Source organism: Rattus norvegicus, chromosome 10, assembly GCF_021556685.1.
Source record: "Rattus norvegicus strain SHRSP/BbbUtx chromosome 10, alternate assembly SHRSP_T2T, whole genome shotgun sequence".
Taxonomy (NCBI): domain Eukaryota; kingdom Metazoa; phylum Chordata; class Mammalia; order Rodentia; family Muridae; genus Rattus; species Rattus norvegicus.
The window spans coordinates 11,332,804-11,352,242 of record NC_141543.1 but is presented as its reverse complement, the minus strand read 5'-3'; the positions used below and the strand labels follow the sequence as shown (position 1 = coordinate 11,352,242).

Here is a 19,439-nt window from a genome sequence, read left to right as displayed (position 1 = left end):
GCTTTCCCACTCCCTTAGCATTGCCAGCCAAACGTGGCTCTGGCCTCTGATTTCAGGAAGACAGAGGCCAATACAACCTGCTGGGCTGGTGTCTGGACACCAGCCAGATGGGAATATCGAGGCTTCTGGGAGGCTTGGGGACAGTGGAAGCCCACAGGCCCTGGACGGTCCAGCTTCATGCTCACTTCAGGCTTCACTCTGGGGCTCTGGGCTAAAGGCCAGCACTTGGCTCTGTCCGGAAATGGCCAAAGGCGGGACACGGAATTTGGCAGAGCCCTAGTGCAGAAGCCACAGAGAATGAATGACTTGTCTGCACCCCTGTAGGTCTTCCAACCCAGTGGCATAATAACCATGACATCAGCAATAAGGGCAGCGATGCGTATTGTGGGAGTATACCAGACTCTCCCAAATGAGCCATTATTCATGACATGAACACTGATTGAGCACCTGCTGTATACCAGGTACCCCGGTGACATGGGGATACCTGATGTCAGGTTGTATACACCCTAGGAGCTTTTGGGCTCGGGAAGTCCAAAGGTAAACAGAGGTGGCTTGCCAGTGTGTATAGTGGTACGGTAGGTCCTGGGTGAAGCAAATAATACCCAAGCTTGGTTTCCAGGGTGGGCGCCAGAGAGGATGATGCGAAGATGTGTCCATGCGAGGGGAGCACGTGCCCAACAGGAGCTGAACCTCCTGCTGTCAGAAGCTTGATAGACCTGAAGAGCTGTGGGGCAGCCATGGGGAAAAAGCTCCAGGCCCAGACAGACTCACTGGTTAATGCAGCCAAACATTTAAAGGGAATTCCAGAGAACCAAAGAGAGGTCAACAACCATCCCTACCACTGGTCAGTCTGCGAGGCCAACATGACTGGACAACATTACACGAATGGCCAGCCCTGAAAACACATATAAGTAAAACCACAGGGGCTGAACAGGTTATATTTAGGAATAAATATGTGTACGCATGCAGTAACAATCAGTGGGAAAAGAGGCCATGGAGAGCAAGGAGAGGTACGTGGGAGGCTCTAGAGGGAGAAAGGGAAGCGAAAAGATTGTAATTCAATTATAATCTCAAAAAAAAAAAAAAAAAAGAAAGAAAGAAAAGTGACAGACCAGAGTCCCTGATGTGCATGAAGGAAAAAGGTTAACAGTTTCAGCAAATTAGAGCTAGTAACATTGTTGAGGTAAGCTGTGGAGGGGAGGGGATAGGGGTGAGGGTGCAAGGATAACTTTTGAGAGTGAGTTCTCTCTTTAAAGCTGGTGTTTTTTTTGGTTCTTTTTTTTTTTTTTTTTTTTTTTTTCCGGAGCTGGGGACCGAACCCAGGGCCTTGCGCTTCCTAGGTAAGCGCTCTACCACTGAGCTAAATCCCCAGCCCCGAGTTCTCTCTTTAAATTGTGTGAGAGGCCTGAGGCTCAAACTCAGGTCATCGGACTTGGAGGGGTGGGCCTTTGAAGATAAGAGCCTGCCTCCCAGTCCATTAAACCTGAGGAGTCTGGGTCACACACTCCTACTGCCACACCCTCCCCATCCCCACAGGTTGAAATCCCTCTAACATCGTAAGCCACACAGACCTTTTTCCCCTTCAATTGTTTCTGTTAGGGATGTAAAAGCAACAGCGACTGAATCCCAGCTGACCTCACTACTTGTTTTATCTACAAAAGGTGGCAGAAAGGAAGCTGCCCAGATTCTGAATGACAGCTTCAGAGGTGCCCTCTGTCCTGAGGGCATGGACAAGGCCAGACTGGCTAGCCACATGGTTCACAGACAGGCTATTGTGGAAAAGACATCCCCACCCTAGCTGAACAGAGAGACTCAGACCTCACCCCTGACTTTTCTCTCCTTCTCAGAGCCCAACTGAACACAGCCCAAAGTGCCCACCTGGGGAGTCATAAACCAAAGACGTGTTTTCTGTTGAAGCTGTCACCTTCTAGGAAGACTTGTATATAGCGTGAGCGGACTAATACCCGGAGATAACACTGCTAAATCGTAGAGTTCTTCAAGGACAGAAACCACTGCACATCTCCCCCAGTGGCAAGGCTGCTCAGCAAATACTTGTTGAGCTCACGTGGAGTTTCTAGCTAGGAGCAGGGCTATTCTAAACCCTTGAGTGTGGAGGTCAGCCCTCCTCTAGCATAGAAAAATACCCTATCTAATGCTCATGGCACGGAGCATGAGGGGCCCTCAACAATCCAGAATGACAAGTATCACAGCCAGATGACCTCACACGCAACACTTGTTGAATGTTGAGTAATTACTGTTATTCCACCAGTGACTGCTTCCTGCCCAGACAATGACAGTGCTCACCCCTGGCTGTCATCATCCAAGGGGTTCCCTGTAATTAACACTATCCAGTACACCCAACAGGCATCCCAGAGAGGGTGCTTACAGCACAAGCGTGTGTGTGTGTGTGTGTGTGTGTGTGTGTGTGTGTGTGTGGTGGGAGCTGGTTTGGAAGGTGTTACTAGGGGTGAGGAGGGTTCCAGATTCAGGGTGCTCCCAGTCCACACACCCATTATCAACAGTCTCTTCATCCTAGAGCACTCTGTATTAGTGACTTGGAAGTAATCCCAGATGAAGTCCTTTTCATAGCCACTTCCTCTTTCCTAAGGGACAGAGCTGTCACTTCTAGAGATGGATTTTGCAGGCAGCTCCTCTAGGAAACCAGCTATCCATCTGATTAACTAGGAAGTCAACAGAGGAAGAAGCCATAAATCAGTCCAGGGGCAGGAAGTAATTCCTGCGAAAGGAGGCACAGACACACGCTGGGCTGGAGATGTGGCTGGGGTGGTAGAGTGCTTGCCTAGCACATGCAGAGCTCTGGGTTTGACCCCAAACACCACATAAGACTGAACACGGTGGCACATGTCCGAGAACCCAATACATGGAAAGTCGAGGTAGGAAGATCAATAATTCAATGTCATTCTTGGCTATATAACAAGATTGACACCAGCTGAGGTTTATGAAGATTTGTCTTAAGAAGAAGAAGGAGGAGGAGGAGGAGGAGGAGGAGGGGGAGGGGGAGGAGGAGGGGGAGGGGGGGGGAGGAGGAGGAGGAGGAGGAGGAGGAGGAGGAGGAGAAGGAGGAGGAAAGGGCAGCCACAGACTGGAGCCAGGTAGACTGGATGGGTCTATACTGTAACTGCTGTGCCTTGGTTTCTCCATCCAAAAAAAGTGTGGGTGACGTGTACCCACCTCTGGGGTTGCTGGGATAGTTAAATGAAAGTGCTTTTTACCAGACCTGGCACACGGCAGATGCTATGGGCCTGCGGTCATCGCCAGTCGGGAAGTAGACCCTTGTGAACAGAGGTACCCAAAACGAGGCCACGCCTATGGTGCACATCCTACCAGCCTGGCCAAGAGCACCTTGGTTGTAGAGAGTTGGAATGGGGCGAGTCCAGATTACCCTGCTTTATCTTAAGTCCTCCTAAGAGCAATTCACTGATGGTAGACCTGACATCTTGTGACCGTCACATGAATCCTTTTGCTACACTCAAGCTTACCAGAGCAGCAACCACGTAAGCGAGAATGTCAGCAGACAGCATCTGAGTCCTCTAGCAGAGATCGCCTCCAATACCTGCCTGCTGCCTTCACCAGTGTATCTGGGAAATGCCTTGATTTGTGACCTTCTGTTGTTCTGTGACTATGAAGAGCTCATGTAACCACTTCCCCTGGGACATTCAGGACTTAGGCCCCATGGGCCACCACTCTCACTCACTTTGGAACTAGAGTTGTGTTTTGCATAAACTCCTTGGAATCCCTTCCCCCATCTGTCTTTCCCCACTGCCAATTTTCTCTCCCCAACATCCTTGCAGGGCAGGCACCAAGAGACATAAACCACCTGGGCTGTCTTTCCAGGGACAACAGGGATGCTTAGGAATTACCACAGGGCATCTTGTCCCTAATGTCCGAGTACCCTGAAATGAGCAGGCAGTCATTTGCTCACATTTGAAGCCTGTAACTTTATAAGAGGGAGCATCCGCTCACTAAGGAAAGCCCTCAACGGTGCGCTGGGAGAGTCGCATGGAAGCAAGGTCACCTATGGGCATCCCAACCCCTCACGGCTGAAGGTCCAAGTGCCAGGCCAGCTAGTTCTCTGCTAAAACAGGATGCCACATGTGGATGGGACATTCTCAAATGTGTCAGCACAAAGCCAAGATTGCCTCTCGAAGGGTCAGAGGGGAATTAAAAACGGATTTTGCTTTATTTAATGCCATGTGTCTGGTCCCACTAAAGGACTGGGGGCAGGGAAGTGGTGAAATGGCTGGGCAGTAAAGACATTTGCTCCATCTCTGACCATTCTGGTTCAATCCTCAGAACCCATACAGGAGAAGGAAAAAACTGACTCTTACAAGTAGCCTCTGTCCTTTATACATGTGCTTTGGCAAACACCCTACCGCTGAGCCACACCCCCAGCTTCCCTGCCTTCTGCTTTAAAAAACAAGTGCTGAGATTGGGCCTTACGCAGCTACCCATGCTAGTCTTGAACAAAACTAGTGTTGCTCCCACTTCAGCCTCCTGAGTAGGAGAATGTCAGGCCAGACCTACCAGCTCCAGTGGGAGTTGTGTTATGGGTCAGTTTATCTGGTGTTGCTAGGAAGGTACTTGGGATAAGATCCACATTTGAACCCCTGGGCTTCAGAGCAAACAGATAGGCTTTCCAGATGTGGATGGGTCTTGTCTGATCCGCTGAAGGCCCGAGTAGCTCAAAAGGCTGATCTCCTCCAAAGAATCAGGACTCTGCAGGCAAAGATGGCAAACACACAGGCCTGGAGATGGAGTTTGATCCCTAGGACCCACGTGATGAAGGAGAAAACTGACCCCTGAAGACTGTCCTCTGACCATCCTTAAGAATGTTTCTTACGCTGTCTCCTCCAGCCAAGCAAGATGCCCAAAGGAAAGAAGGCCAAGGGGAAGAAGGTGATCCCGGACCCCGCCGTCGTCAAGAAACAGGAGGCCAAAAAGGTGGTCAATCCTTTGAGAGAAGACCCAAGAACTTCGGCACTGGGCAGGACATCCAGCCCAAAAGAGATCTCACACGCTTCGTCAAATGGCCCCGCTACATCAGGCTGCAGCGGCAAAGAGCCATCCTCTCTAAGCGGCTCAAAGTACCTCCTGCCATCAACCAGTTCACCCAGGCCCTGGACAGACAAACATCGACTCAGCTGCTTAAGCTTGCCCACAAGTATAGGCCAGAGACAAAGCAGGAGAAGAAGCAAAGGCTGCTGGCCTGTGCTGAGAAGAAAGCTGCTGGCAAAGGGGACGTCCCAACTAAGAGGCTACCTGTCCTCCAAGCAGGGGTGACCTTGGTGGAGAACCAGAAGGCTCAGCTAGTGGTGACTGCCCATGATGTAGACCCCATTGAGCTGGTGGTTTTCCTGCCTGCCCTGTGTCGAAAGATGGGGGTGCCCTACTGCATCATCAAGGGAAAGGCCAGGCTGGGCGCCTGGTCCACAGGAAGACGTGCACCACTGTTGCCTTCACACAGGTCAACTCGGAAGACAAGGGTGCTCTGGCTAAGCTGGTGGAAGCTATTAGGACCAATTACAATGACAGATATGACGAGATCCGCCGCCACTGGGGAGGCAACGTCCTGGGTCCTAAGTCTGTGGCTCGCATTGCCAAGCTGGAAAAGGCAAAGGCTAAAGAACTCGCCACTAAACTGGGTTAAATGTACACTAAGTTTTCTATACATAAATATAATGACAAAATTAAAAAAAGAATTTTATTATATCAATTAATGTGTGTGTGTGTGTGTTGTGTGTGTGTGTGTGTGTAAGCACCACACAGCACACATGTGGAGGTCAGAGGTCAACTGTATGGGGTCTGCTCACTCCTTCCACCTTTATGTGGGTTCCAGGGATTGGACTCAGTTCACCAGGTTTGCTCAGCAGGTGTCTTGACCCACTGGTCCTTAAGTAATAATATTTTACATTTTTTGACATTGTGACTTGGGGTTAATATTCATACCATCCACAAACAGTTTTTATTTTTATATACTATATATAAAAAGAAATCGAACCCCGCAGGCACAGTGTTCTTTTTGAGACTCAGGAAGGAATGCTGCCTTCTGGGAGATTTTTTTCATTGCAGTGGATAGAATTCCAGGCCTTCCTATGCCAGGCGGGTCCTTGCCTGCTGCCCCCATGCCGGGCCGGTCTTTGCCCACTGCCCTACATGCATCTGCAGCTTTATTCTTGCTGTCTTACTACATCATCCAGGCTGACCAGGAATTTTCTCTGTAGCCCAGACTGGCCTTGAACAGTGGGAATTACAAGTCTGTACCCCCAAGCTCGGCTTGGTTTATGTTTCTAATACCAAGAGCCCATTGGTGTACACCGGACCATTAACATTGTCAAGGAAGGCAAGCTCTTTCTCTCCAACAAACTCTCCAGGCATCCTGGGGCAGGCAAGCATCTGCTAAGCTAAGTGGGCCTGGACTCCTCAGCAGACTGAAGGACTGGAAGCAGACGGTATGTCTACATGTCCATCCCTGAGTGATGACAAAGACTGGGGGCAGCCTGTGAGATTCTTCTGGTAACAGGAAGTGAGGGAAGCAGGCTGGGCTTGCTGAAGACCTGCCTTTGCCAACTCTGCAGAGGGTTCCAGAAGGTAAGCAGTGCCACAGGTTTGCCCAACCCTGAGACCCAGTTCCCCGGCCCTGACTCCTCTGTCCAGCACCATGTGTGGAGGATAGACCTGGGACAGGAGGTGACAGCACAGCTTCCCAGAGGATGGATGGTGGGAAGACAGGTCCTCCTCAACCAGTGATGGACCTAGGGTAGACACTGTAAGTGTCAAACCTACCCCTATACCACTTACTGCTCAGATTTCCCTTTAAAACCGATTAAGTTTACAGGTGTTCTTTTTTTCCCTTCCCCGGGAGAATCCCACATAGCCCAGGCTAGCCTCGAACTGGCTATATATATTCAAAAATCCCTTGAACTGGCTTTCACTGGTGTACCCCTCTACTGTACCAGTCTCATGGCATTTAAGAAACATTCAAGAGGGGTTGGGGATTTAGCTCAGTGGTAGAGCGTTTGCCTAGCAAGCGCAAGGCCCTGGGTTCGGTCCCCAGCTCCGGAGAAGGAGGAGGAAGAGGAGGAGGAGGAGGAGGAGGAGGAGGAGGAGGAGGAGGAGGAGGAGGGGGAGAAGGAGAAGGAGGAGGAGGAGGAGAAGGAGAAGAAGAAGGAGGAGGAGGAGGAGGAGGAGGAGGAGGAGGAGGAGGAGGAAACATTCAAGAGTAAATATGACAGGCCACTTTTGTTTGTTTTCGAACATTTCTTATATACTACAGAAATCATCTCTAAGTGGCTTCAGGCACTTGGACCTCACCATTCTTTCCCCACGGTTAAGCCCCTGTAGGCCCTAGCTTGGCAGAGTGACAACATGTCTCCAGAATAAATAGGTATCACTTGGTCTGCTGTGATCTCAGCAGAGCCAAGTGTGTATATGAGGTGGGGGCGGTTAACAACCCTGATCCTAGCTGTCATCTTTGGTATCTTCCATGCCCTGTCCTGTTCCCCCTCCCCTCTCATCCCTGTCTCCCCCTCCCCTCTTACCAGTTCCCCCTCCACTCTCACCCCTGTCCCCCCCTCCACTCTTACCTCTGTTCCCTGCTCCCATCTCACCCCTATTCCCCACCCCCACCCCTCTCCCCTCAGACCCATCCCCCCATCCCCCCACCCCCTCTTCCACCCCCCCATTTCCCCCCATCTCACCCCTGTTCTCCCCTCCCCTTTCACCCCTGCAGCTTCCACCTCACCTTCACCTGGCTCACAGACCCTCCCTTCTAAGACTCCTCCCCAGGGGCCCTGGAAAGCTGAAGTACCTGTGGAATGCAACCATGAACTCTGTGGACACAGAAGCAAGGTCCCTGTGCCTGCCATCCCTAGCCACTGTTAACACAATGCCACTGAAGTGACCAGGAAGAAAATGTGCCTTAAGGAATGTGCTCCTGGGAAAGGAAGGAGCACACACTGCTCCCTGGGAAGGAAAGGAAAGCTAACAGCAGTGCAAACAGCTGTAAAGCGGGATTAAGAGTTGGCACCTGCTGCTGGTGCACACCTTTAGTCCTCAGGAGGCAGACAGGTGGATCCTTGAGGCCAGCCTGGTCTACAGCGTGAGTTCAGGACAGCAAGGATGACACAGTGAAACCCTGTCTCAAAAGAAAACAATACAAAAACAAAAAACAAACAGGTAAACAACTCCTAACAGAATGGGAGTTGGATTCTGCAGCGACCTGTAGGGCCTGGGGGTGTGGCTCAGTGGTAGACTGCTTGCCTGCTTAGCATATCCCAGTATGGTGGTTTATGCTTGTAATCTTACTGCTCCAGAGGTGGAGACAGAAAGATGACCAGTTCAAGGCCATATTCCCTCTACATTAGAATTGAGGTCAGTCTGCTCTCCAGCTGAGTTCCAGGATACCACAGGCTACATGACACCCTAAGAGGAGCCCATAATCTCAGCTTTGGAGGCTGAGGCAGGAGACCATCAGTTCAATGCCAGCCTGGGCAATTTAGATCCAGTGTCAATTTTTTTAAAAGAAGAAAGAGGGCTGGGATGTAGTTCAGCGACAGAGCTCTTGTGTAGGAGCACTGAGTTCAATCCACAGTACCACCAAAGAGTCAGAGGAACTAAGTAAAACACCATGAGCAGAGCAGAAGGGGGCCAAGGGCTGAATATCACCAGAAGCAGATGAGTTCAGGGAAGGAGGCAGTCTGTGCCCAGCAGTCTTGGGGGACCTGAAAAACCACCTGTGAATGGCCCCACCCTCCCAAGGGGCTGATGTCACTCCCACCAGTGGGGACTGGGAATTGCATTTTATCACAGCTCCCTGGGTGGTTTCTGATGGGCAGCCAGCCAAAGACCTTGGAGCCAGATCATGCAAAGTCTCAGTTCTTTGTGTGTGTGTGTGTGTGTGTGTGTGTGTGTGTGTTTGGGGTGGGGTGGGGTGGGGTGGGGAGTTTTACTTTAGGAGCAATCGAAACCACTGAAGCCTCTCAGGAGGGTGAGTGAGAGCCTCTTTCTGATCCTTCTGGGCGAGTATGAAAGGTGGATCTCAGGCCCAGGCCGGTTGAGGGGACAATCAGCTGTGCTTACTGTGAAGATAAGACAAAGAGGAGAAAGGATTCAAAAGTTTGGATAGTCTATCAATGAGAAAGACGATGGTGGTCTACGCCAAGATGGTGGCTCTGGTAAGTGAGAGGGGGAGGGGTCAGAAATAAATAGGCCTTGCCTGGAAAAGTGGGTGGGTCCCAGCAGCCGTAGCAAGTTGTTGATGTGTTTGTGGGTTCATTAAGGGACTAGGAAACTCATTCTCAGTCTCCTCTAGGCGCTTGGGCTCATGGTCATCCGGCTGGGCTTTGGGACACAGTCTATAATGTTAACAGGATTCCCTGCCACCTTTGGACTTAAAGAGTGTATCACTGAGTGACATCAACTGTACGCACCTGAAGCGGCTGGGTGGCCACTCAGCTGGTACAGCGGTTGTCTTGCGTGGGAAGACCTGAGCTCAAGCCCCAGGATTTTTGTTTTAAAGAAAGGTTTGAATGCTGGTGCCTGCTTATGATCCGAGTGTTGAGGATGGCCCCCTGGCCATCCAGTCAGGCTCCTTGTCAGGTTACAAACTAGTGAGAGACCCTGCCTCAAACACCAAGGTGGACAACACCTGAGGAGCAACAGCAGAGGTTGCCTTTTTGGCCTTGTGTGTTCACACACGCACACACACACACACACACACACACACACACATACACACATCAATATAAACACACACACACACCAATATAAACACACACACACACACACACACACACACACACCAATATAAACACACATTCTCATGCAGAGTATACTAAGGAACAAAGGAAAGAGGTGACCTGTCATCTTGTCATAGAGAGCCCAGGAGGATTGAGATCACCTGTATTGACATCCAGGATGCCCATTAGGACTTCTAGACCAAAACAACATTCTGGGCCCAAAAGACCAGATTCAAGAGGAGAAAGTATACATTTCGAGTTTTGACAGGAAGAATCACAGGGGGATTGGTGTGTCTGATGGCGCCCAGGAGCCCCAGCAGCAGATCCTAACTTGCAAGCTGTGAGATTGGAGCATGTTCCTTAACAGGTTCATTCATGAGAACAGAGATAATAACAGTTTCTACCTTTAAATGAGAGCAGGGAGGTTCCGCACGTGGCTGTAAAGGCAGCAGTGGTAATTACTGTCATTACTGCTGATAACACTGCTAAGTAGGGGCCATTTTCTCCTGCTCTAAATAATGCCAAGCTAATGCCTAGTGTGAGACTCAGGTCTTCACCCATCTGCTTGAGTTCTTGGCCCAGCCCTGGACACCCAGTCCCGATGCAGTCACTTGCTTGAATGACTGACGGCCACAAGCATATACTTGGTGTTTCTTCTCCAAACCATGGCTGGTCATTCACAGCAGCCAGAGCAGAACTAATCTTCTTCATTGGGCGTCCACTGTGTGCCATCCCACAGAGATGCCCACGGGGCTGGATGACGGCTCAACTCACCATCTCGTTCTTGGATGACCATGACCGCCTGTGGTCCAGCTAGAGGCCCCAGAGTCATGAAACCCTGTGTAGCCCCCCACATTCGCAACTGTGAGACCCCACTGCTCCCCCAGTGCAGGAAGGACCAACTCATTGTAACTAAGATTCAGACACAGATTCCCTGTTACAGATGAGACAGGAAGCCTTTCACTCATTCATGCTATACCAGTTCCTTGGCCTCCCCTTTCCTTAGTGGCTAATCTAGCTGATGTTGGCTTCTGGGCTTTATCCCTTAAATAAACACAATTCATATGAGGGCACAGAGCATGTGATGGGAGTTTTGGTTATCTTTATAGAAATAGTACATGTTGTGATATGTAGCTTTTTTGGTTATTGTTCTTCGTGTGTGTGTGTGTGTGTGTGTGTGTGTGTGTGTGTGTGTGTGTGTGTGGTGCGTGTGGGCACACATGTGCTGCAGCATATATGTGTGAACGTCAGAGGTCAACTTCCAGGGTTGGTTGTTTCTTTCCACCATGGATTCTGAGAGTCCAATTCAGGCTGTCAGGCTTCCACAGCAAGGACTGTTTACCCAGTCAGCCATTTTACTGCCCCTCACCTAATGTTTTCATCATTTGTATATGTGTATTCATGTATGTTCATGTGTGTGCACATGCAAGTGGCTCATGTATGTGTGAGGCCAGGGGACCTCAGCACCTTTTACTTCTTTCTTTTCCTTCCTTCCTTCCTTCCTTCCTTCCTTCCTTCCTTCCTTCCTTCCTTCCTTTCGGGGCACAGTCTCTCACTAGTCTGGACTCAGCAATAGGCTAGGTTGGCCAACCAGCAAGCCCTATGGATCCCCTATCTCTGCTGGCCAGTGCTAGGAAGGCAAAGCAAGGGCGTTCAGCCTTTTTGTTTGTTTGTTTGGTTGTTGTTGTTGTTGTTGTTGGTGTGAATCTTGGGAGTCAAACTCAAGCCTGCTTTGGTTCTGTTTTCTGGTGGAGCTATCACCACATTCCAATAATTTTATTTAAAAAAATCCAATAACGCACTGGGCAATGGTGATGCGTGCCTTTAGTCCCAGCACTCAGGAGGCACAGGCAGCGAATCTCTGTGAGTTCGAGGCCAGCCTGGTCTACAGAGTTCGTTTCAGGACAGTCAGGGCTACACAGAGAGATGCTGTCTCTGAAGATAAAACAAGGCCAGTGATGCAGCCTCAAGGTAGAGCACCTTCCCTGAGTCATCTTGCAGCCAGAACCTGTTCTTCTTAATGCTATAAAATATTCTGTAAAATGCCTGACAGATATTGCAGTTACTGTCCCCAGAAGCATGGCTATTAGAATGCTAACTATGTCCAGCCCCATAGGCTGACACACATCATATTATAAGCTCCTGGAATGGACAGGTACACCTTGACTCAGCACCCCCTGACTAGATCATAGTCACCTTGGAAGACAGGGGATTTCCCTGCCAGCTTGCTCATAGAAATCATCTGCTTAGTAATATCCACATGGTAGCAGGACAGTACCAACTCCAAAAGTTTTCCTCTGCTACATGTGCATGATGACCTGTATGTGACACACACACACACACACACACACACACACACATACACACACACAAACACACACACAGACACACACAGACACACACAGACACACACAGACACACACACATACACACACATACACACACATACACACACACAAACACACACACATACACACACACAGACACACACACAGACACACACACAGACACACACATACACACATACACACACATACACACACACTAATAATATATTAAAGCATGAATGATGATCAAAATACATTGTATGAATGTATGAAATTTTCATAAAATTATTTAAAATGTTATACTATGTGTGAGATGTGTCCATTCCAGTCCCCTTAGACCTTCTGAAAAAGCAGTCAACGGGCACTAAGGATCGGATACTATGGGTTTTGCGGAACTTGAAGATCACCTGTGCTTGCTAACTACTTTAATTTAAAAACCGTCTAGAGTTTTAGGAACCAACTTTCATCTGTGAAGCTATAGATTCATGCGCCTCTTACGATTGTTTTCAGATGCCAACCAAGGAGGATATATAAGTAGTCTTCCCTCTTTCTATGCCAGGCCATAGACCGTTTATTTTACAATTACCCTGGGCACCATCAGAAATACATCCACCTGGAGGAAAGTGGTCTCACGCCACATTCACCCAGTGAAATATTTAAAAATACTTTCCCTTCTAAAGAAAGATAGGGGGCTGGAGAGATGGCTCAGCGGTTAAGAGCACCTGACTGCTCTTCCAGAGGTCATGAGTTCAATTCCCAGCAACCACATGGTGGCTCACAACCATCTGTAAAGAGATCCGATGCCCTCTTCTGGTGTGTCTGAAGACAGCTACAGTGTACTTATATATAATAAATAAATAAATCTTAAAAAAAAAAAGAAAGAAAGATAGGGTGACAAGGTGGGTTGGTGACAGCACATCAGGAAGGAATGTCCAGGGCCAACGAGATGGCTCAGTGGGTAAAGGTGCTTGCCACCAAGCCACACCGAAAAACCTGAGTCCAATTCCCAGGGCCCACAGGGTGCGAGGAGAGAACCAACTTCTGCAAGCCGTCCTCTGGCCTCCACACATGTGTGCCATGAGATGTGTACATGCTGACACATACATATACATACAAGATAAGGGTAATAACGTTTTTAAAATAGAAGGAAAATCTTACACGAGGACTCGGTTACTGAGGAACCAGTCTTAGTGTGGGAGCGGTTGTAATGATGTCTAAGCGGCCCTTCTGTAGCCTACGTCATAACTGCTATTTTGCATCTCAGATTTCTGAGAGTGGTATTAATACCAAATACCACACTGATGACCTCTCACTCAGCTCTGGACCCTAAGTCCTAGGAAGCTTCTGGAAGCTGGTCCACTCAGTCCTGGCCAGAAAGGAGTAGCTCTCTGGAGGCTTCTGTCCCCATGGAAGCTTGGCTGCTAAGGTGCAGGCTCAGGAGCTCACTCCGAATCCGACAAGAACTTACTAAGCGAAGACAGTATCTCAGCTGGGAAGAGGAAGGACCATCTACTTGGTTTCTTTCCAGCCTCCCTCCTCCCTACATCCTGCCCCAAGACGAGCCAGTTTCTCCAGAGCCCAGCAGCTGAGGCTGAAAATCCCCAGATGCTCTAGGGAAAGTGACCCAGTCCTTGAGTGTTTTCTCTAACATTCCTCCACCGGAATACTAGACAAATGACTTCTGCCACAGAGGCCCTCACGGTGGGATGCTGTGATTCCACTGAGCCCTTCCTAGTCACTGAACTCCTCCCTCAGCTGGGGGTCTATGCCCGGAGAGAAGCCTAGGTCTGCCATCAACACATACCATGTGACTTGCTGTCAAAAATGGAGCGTTCTAAATTCCTGAAGTCCTGAAATTCTTCACTGTTTTGCCTGCACCAGGGAATGCAGAGATGCACCCCTTTTGCTGATATCTGTTCCCAGGTCAGCTAGCCTGGAGCGGTTCAAGTGTCTCTAGAATCCAGAGGTCCTATGTTGTCACCACTATCTGTCACAGCCACCAGCCTTACTTGGGGTGTCAGGTTACCAGGGAGCACTCTGGCTGGGTGGCAGCCCTGCCTCTGATATTTTTAGAACTCTCCTGGGCCTGGCCCTAACAAGAGTCAGATGTGTTCAATCCCTGATTCTGACAAAAGCTGTCTGCATCCCACCTAAATCATGGTCTTAGGATAACATCAAGGCAATGAGACAATACCTTGCTGGTGATGGGGTAAGGTAGGGCTATCTTCTCCTCCCATCCTCTCACAAGGTACCCCACCTTTCCCCAGGCTCAGACTCTGAGTCCTCGTAGCACCACGGAGCACACTCCGGCTCTGACCTCTCTCTGCTAACCTTTAATTTACTCTTCTAAGAGAGTTCTGCTCCCCAATTCCAGAACAGGGACCCAAGCCCACCTTTGGGCTTCAGTTGACCTACCAATGACTTTTTTTTTTCTTTTCTTTTTTTTCGGAGCTGGGGACCGAACCCAGGGCTCTACCACTGAGCTAAATCCCCAACCCCCTACCAATGGCTTTTGAAGGAGCTGCCCACCTCTGCTTTTGAAAGCTGTGTCAGAACCCCCACCTGACCACAGACATGGGACATCAGTCACACATTGCAACATGTTTGTATACAATTAGCTGCCCCCTAAGAGGTGGCTGGACTCCTGACTCCTGGCCAGCCTCAAGGTCCCAAGCCATTTCATACACCCTGGAAAAGTATTTATATAGTTCCTGTGGTGTCCCCTTGAGTAGGTTCACTGTGACAAAGAACGGCCTTTCATTGCACCTCACTGATGAGCAGGGAGGCTCTGGGAAGAGGGAAGGTAGCCACAGGCAGTAGAGTGTCAATATGTACCTGGGCATAAATAAGGAACACTGGCAAACTGGCCCTCCATGTGGTTAGTGCCTACAGTGGAGATAAGACAAAAGAAAGGGATCTAGATGTCACTATCTGTAAGGAGGGTGTGTGTGTGTGTGTGTGTGTGTGTGTGTGTGTGTGTGTGTGTGTCTGTGTGTTTGGGAACTGCTAAATAGATATGCTCTGTATTTACAATTAAATTCTCCCTTGGGGCAGAGTGAGCTTGAGAGGGGGCCTCCCTTGTTGGTGGGGCAGCACCTCCCTGCCCTGCCCTCCTCTCTCCCTCCCTACTGGCTCCCTCCCCAGCTTCCCACACAAACACCCTTGCCCAGATTGCAGGCCAATCTCGGCTTCTGCATTTGAGGGACAGAGAAGGCTCCAGGCTGTGTGACCGGCTCTCTCTGACTCTCCATTCTTGTGGGGGTGGAGGTGGTAAAGATCCAAAACCCCTTGGAGGAAAAACAGGTTCTGCACCTTCTGGCCACCCCTAGTGCCTCCCTAGGCTGTGGGCTGGGTATCTATCTCTGCCCAAAACCTTGTAGGGGACCCACACCCCTTAAAATGTCTCTCCTCATTTCCTGCAGCCCACTGAGGTATCTCCTGGTGGGAATAAGTGTTGGGGGGGGGCACGGGGAAGATGGGGAGAGGATGTGGTTCGAGAGCCTTGAGCAGCTAACTCTGCCAGGTCTCTAGGCCTGGTTTCTCTACCTTCAACAGGAGGGTGTGCTGTGCTGGGGACAGCCCAGAATAAGGCTCTCTGGGAGGAGGCGGGACAGGAGGCCAATGCATACACCCCCATTGTCCTTCCACATCCTCTTCCCTTGGGTCTCCCTGTAACCTGCATGGATCCGTCCTACAGAACATCTACCCTTATTTGAAAGTGACTTTCCAGGGGGAGGTGGGCAGCCTCCGTGCCTGGATTTTGGGGTTTCTTTGATTCAGAATGCCCAAGCAGGGGCAGCTAAGAGGTGTCTCTAGTGCCTCTCGTCGTGGTAAAATACACATAGCATTTATGATGTAAATCATTTGTAATTCTACAAGCACATGGCCAGGAATGAACCGGCAATGTTGAGTAACACCCACCACTATCTAAACTCAAAACTTCCCATCATCCCCAATCAAATCTGTACCTGTTAAATAATCCAAAATCCCAGCTATCTCCGTCAGCTGGCAAAGACCGCCTCCCACCAGATCGTCTTTGAACTTGCAGGTTCTAGGTGCCTCACAGTAGTGGGGCCCTCTTGAACCGAGCCTAGAAGCTTCAGTCCTTCTCCAAGTTTGGCATGCACTCTCAGTTATACCTCCTTTTCCCGTGGAATCATGGGTGCCATCCCGCCTTCCCTTTAAAGCCCACAGATCTGCCACTGTAGTCAAGAGCAGGTGGGAGGCCATTTTTGGAGCTTTTCCCCAGGCTTGGACACCGTTAAGACCCAAGGAAGCTGCCCCTTGCTGCTGTGCGCCACGGAGCACAGACCCGGAGGAGCTCTCAGGGAACCGCAGACCAGGTCCTATCTGATTGGTACTGCTTGGGAATCAGATGCCGAGTACCACAGGAGACAAGTGGGCTACTCTGGACTTCCAGAGCTTTGGGCCAGCGGTGGCGGAGAGGGGATCCGCCCTGACTCTTTCCCAAACTTTTCCCACCCGCTTGGGCGCAAAAGGCGGCGAATGCCACCCAGGGGTGGCACGGTGGCCTTGGGGGCACCAAAGGGGAGGCCTGCGTCCCAGAGGTCTGGAGAAGGAGCACAGGGCTGCTGCATGGACTGCACCCTAACCCCTCCCTGTCAGCCACGGATCCCCCGGCCTGTCCCGACTCCTAAAGAGGGCAGACCGCTCCCCTGTCATCCCCGAACCCCGCCATCACCGCAGTCCCTGGGCGCGCCCCCAACTCACCGAGCGCGGGCGTCTGGACACAGTGGCGGGCTGCGCGTGAGGCGAGGCGCCGGCTGTTTTGAAGCTCCGGGCTGGCACTGCGCGGCGTCCTCCGCCCTCCGGGCTGCCGAGCCTCCTCCCCGCCGCCCTCTCCCGAGCCCGCCTCCCTGCCCATGAGTCAAAAGCCGCTGATCCAGGGGGCGGGACCTCGGGAGGCCGCCGGGAACCCCCGCTTCCCCTGCCTGGCGGTCCAGTTCACTTCGCAAAGTTCAAGGGAGCTGAAAGTCTCCTGCTGGGAGCATCGCTGCCTTCTCATCTTTGTCACCCCTCTTCTCTTGACTGCAGGGTCAGGACCCCGAGATTTCCCCTTCTTTCCTAGTAGCCCTCTCCGCCTCTTACTAATTTAGTTGGTTGTTAATCTCTCCTGCCTCAGTTTCCTATGATAGACACGGAAGGCATGGTGGGACCTTGCCCTGAGACCTAAAGGCCACACTCACACGGTACCTGGCTACTGGAGAGGCTGAGTATATATATATGAGCCAAGCCATAACTGAAAAATCAGAGTTTCTTCCGAGGTAAGGCCATCATCAGGACCAGTCTTAAGATTCTTCCAAGCCTGGTCAGGCCTGTGATCGATCTTAACTATTGAGAAGTCTGAGGTAGAGGATCCAGGTCGTGGTCTCAATTGGGCATTGTATTCTTGCGTTCTCCTTTTCTCTTCTTTTCTGAAGCCTTTTTAAGCCCCCCTTTTCTCTCTCTCTCTCTCTCTCTCTCTCTCTCTCTCTCTCTCTCTCTCTCTCTCTCGTGTGTGTGTGTGTGTGTGTGTGTGTGTGTGTGTGTGCACTTTGCAGAGTTGATTTTCTCCTTTCTCCTTTGCGTTACTCCTGGGAATCACCAAGCTTGCACAGCAAGTGCCTTCTCCTGTGGAGCCATCTTGCTGCTTCAATTATTTCTGTTTTCAGTATTTTTATTACATTTGTTTATTTACTTATTCGTGTGTGTGTGTGTGTGTGTGTGTGTGTGTGTGTGTAGAGCACACAAGGTGATCAGAGAGAACCTTCTACGTGTAGATCCTGGGGACAGAACTCAGGTCCTCACATCTAGTGGCAAGTGTGTTTATCGTCCTCTGTTCCTGTTGCTGTGATCAACATCAGGCCCAAAAACAACGTAGAAAAGGATTATTTTCACCTTACATACATTTCAGGGAAGTTCATCACTGAGGAAAGCAGGAGCTCAGGTGGAAACCTAGGGGCAGGACCTGGTGCAGACTATGGAGGAAGGCTGATTACTGGATTGCTTCCCTTAGCTTGCTCAACTACCTTATATAGTCCAGGCCAACCTGGACCTGAGAAAGGACCCAGGAATGGCATTGCCCACAGTGGTGGTCGAGAAAATACACCGCCAACATCCCACAGACCAGTGTGAAGGAGGCAATTGTTCAATCTCTGTTTCCTTGTCCCAGGTGTCTCTGGGTTTGTGTCAAGTTGACAGCTGAGCTAACTATGGCAGCCATCTTGCCAGCCCTTGATTTGTTTTATTTATTTACTTATTATTTTTTGAGACAAGGTCTTTTATGTAACCCAGGCTGCCCTTAAACTCTCAACCCTCCAAGTGCTAGGGTAACAGGTACACACGGCAAATACCACTACCCCTATCACCCCAAGCCAGGTGCTGTGTCAGTGTTCACTTGCATCATTTTAAAATCCAGTTGCAGAGCTCTCTAGAGGGAAGCTCTCACTGGGTCTAAGTTAGAGATTCCTTGGGGGACATGGCACTCCCAAATCCAAAGGGTCGCTCCCCCAGGCCTCCAGTTGATGGAATTGGTCTAGGATCTCACTTGCATGGTGAAGGCAAATGAAGACTCATTCCGCAAGCACAGGGCACAGGAGACATTACTTGGAGCTAAGGCCTGTCTGTCTCATGGTCATCTGGAAAACAAAAAACCCAAAGGCTTTGCAAGAAGGGAGAGTTCAGTGGCTATGATTACTTACTAACCATTAGCCACAGTCTAACACCTGACCAGCCTTAGCTTGTTATTGTTGCTAATGAGACAAGGTTCCATATAGCCTAAGCTGGCCACCAGCTTCTTACTAAGTAAACAAGGATGACCTTGAACTTCTGATCCCTCTGCCTTTACCTCAAAGTGCACTAATGGCAGGCATGTACCCCATGCTGATTTTGTGGTGCTGGGGATGGAACCCAGGGCTTAGGGATACTAGTCAAGTTGCTTGCTTGACAAACGTTAGCTGTAATGTAACACAACAGCCCTGAAAAAGGCCGCATTTTATCAGAAAAGAAGCGGAGGTGTGAACCTATGAAAGGACCCTGCACAAAGGCCTGATAAGAATGGCATTGGGAATTTAAACCCAGACCGATTGCATCAACCCCTTTTTACTCATTCTCAACCAAATAACACACCCTGTTTATTTGAATATATTTATTTGAAAGGAAGCCCCGTGCTGCAAACAGGAAGCCAGTGCCATCCTCCAAAAATAGAAGACAAACTTACAAATATAAACACCACCAAAATAAAAGTGTTAGCAAGCTGAAGCCAGACGGGGTTGACTGAAGGGGCTACAAGTCCAAGGATTAAGGTCTATGGCAAGGGTCGACCGAAGCAGTGACCACAGGCGGGCCTAGCGAA

At 50.1% G+C, this 19,439-nt stretch overlaps 1 protein-coding gene and 1 pseudogene across 1 annotated transcript in view; one reads left to right on the top strand and one right to left on the bottom strand.

The window, feature by feature from the left end:
• Emp2 (epithelial membrane protein 2) overlaps positions 1 to 16,903 on the bottom strand; it is a 34,665-nt gene extending 17,762 nt beyond the window's left edge. The window contains exon 1 of the mRNA NM_001007721.1: positions 16,817 to 16,903. The gene's annotated coding sequence lies outside the window, so the exon portion shown is untranslated. The remainder of the gene's footprint in view (positions 1 to 16,816) is intronic.
• Positions 4,885 to 5,680, top strand: LOC148002751 (large ribosomal subunit protein eL8 pseudogene; annotated as a pseudogene).
• Positions 16,904 to 19,439: the final 2,536 nt, after the last annotated feature.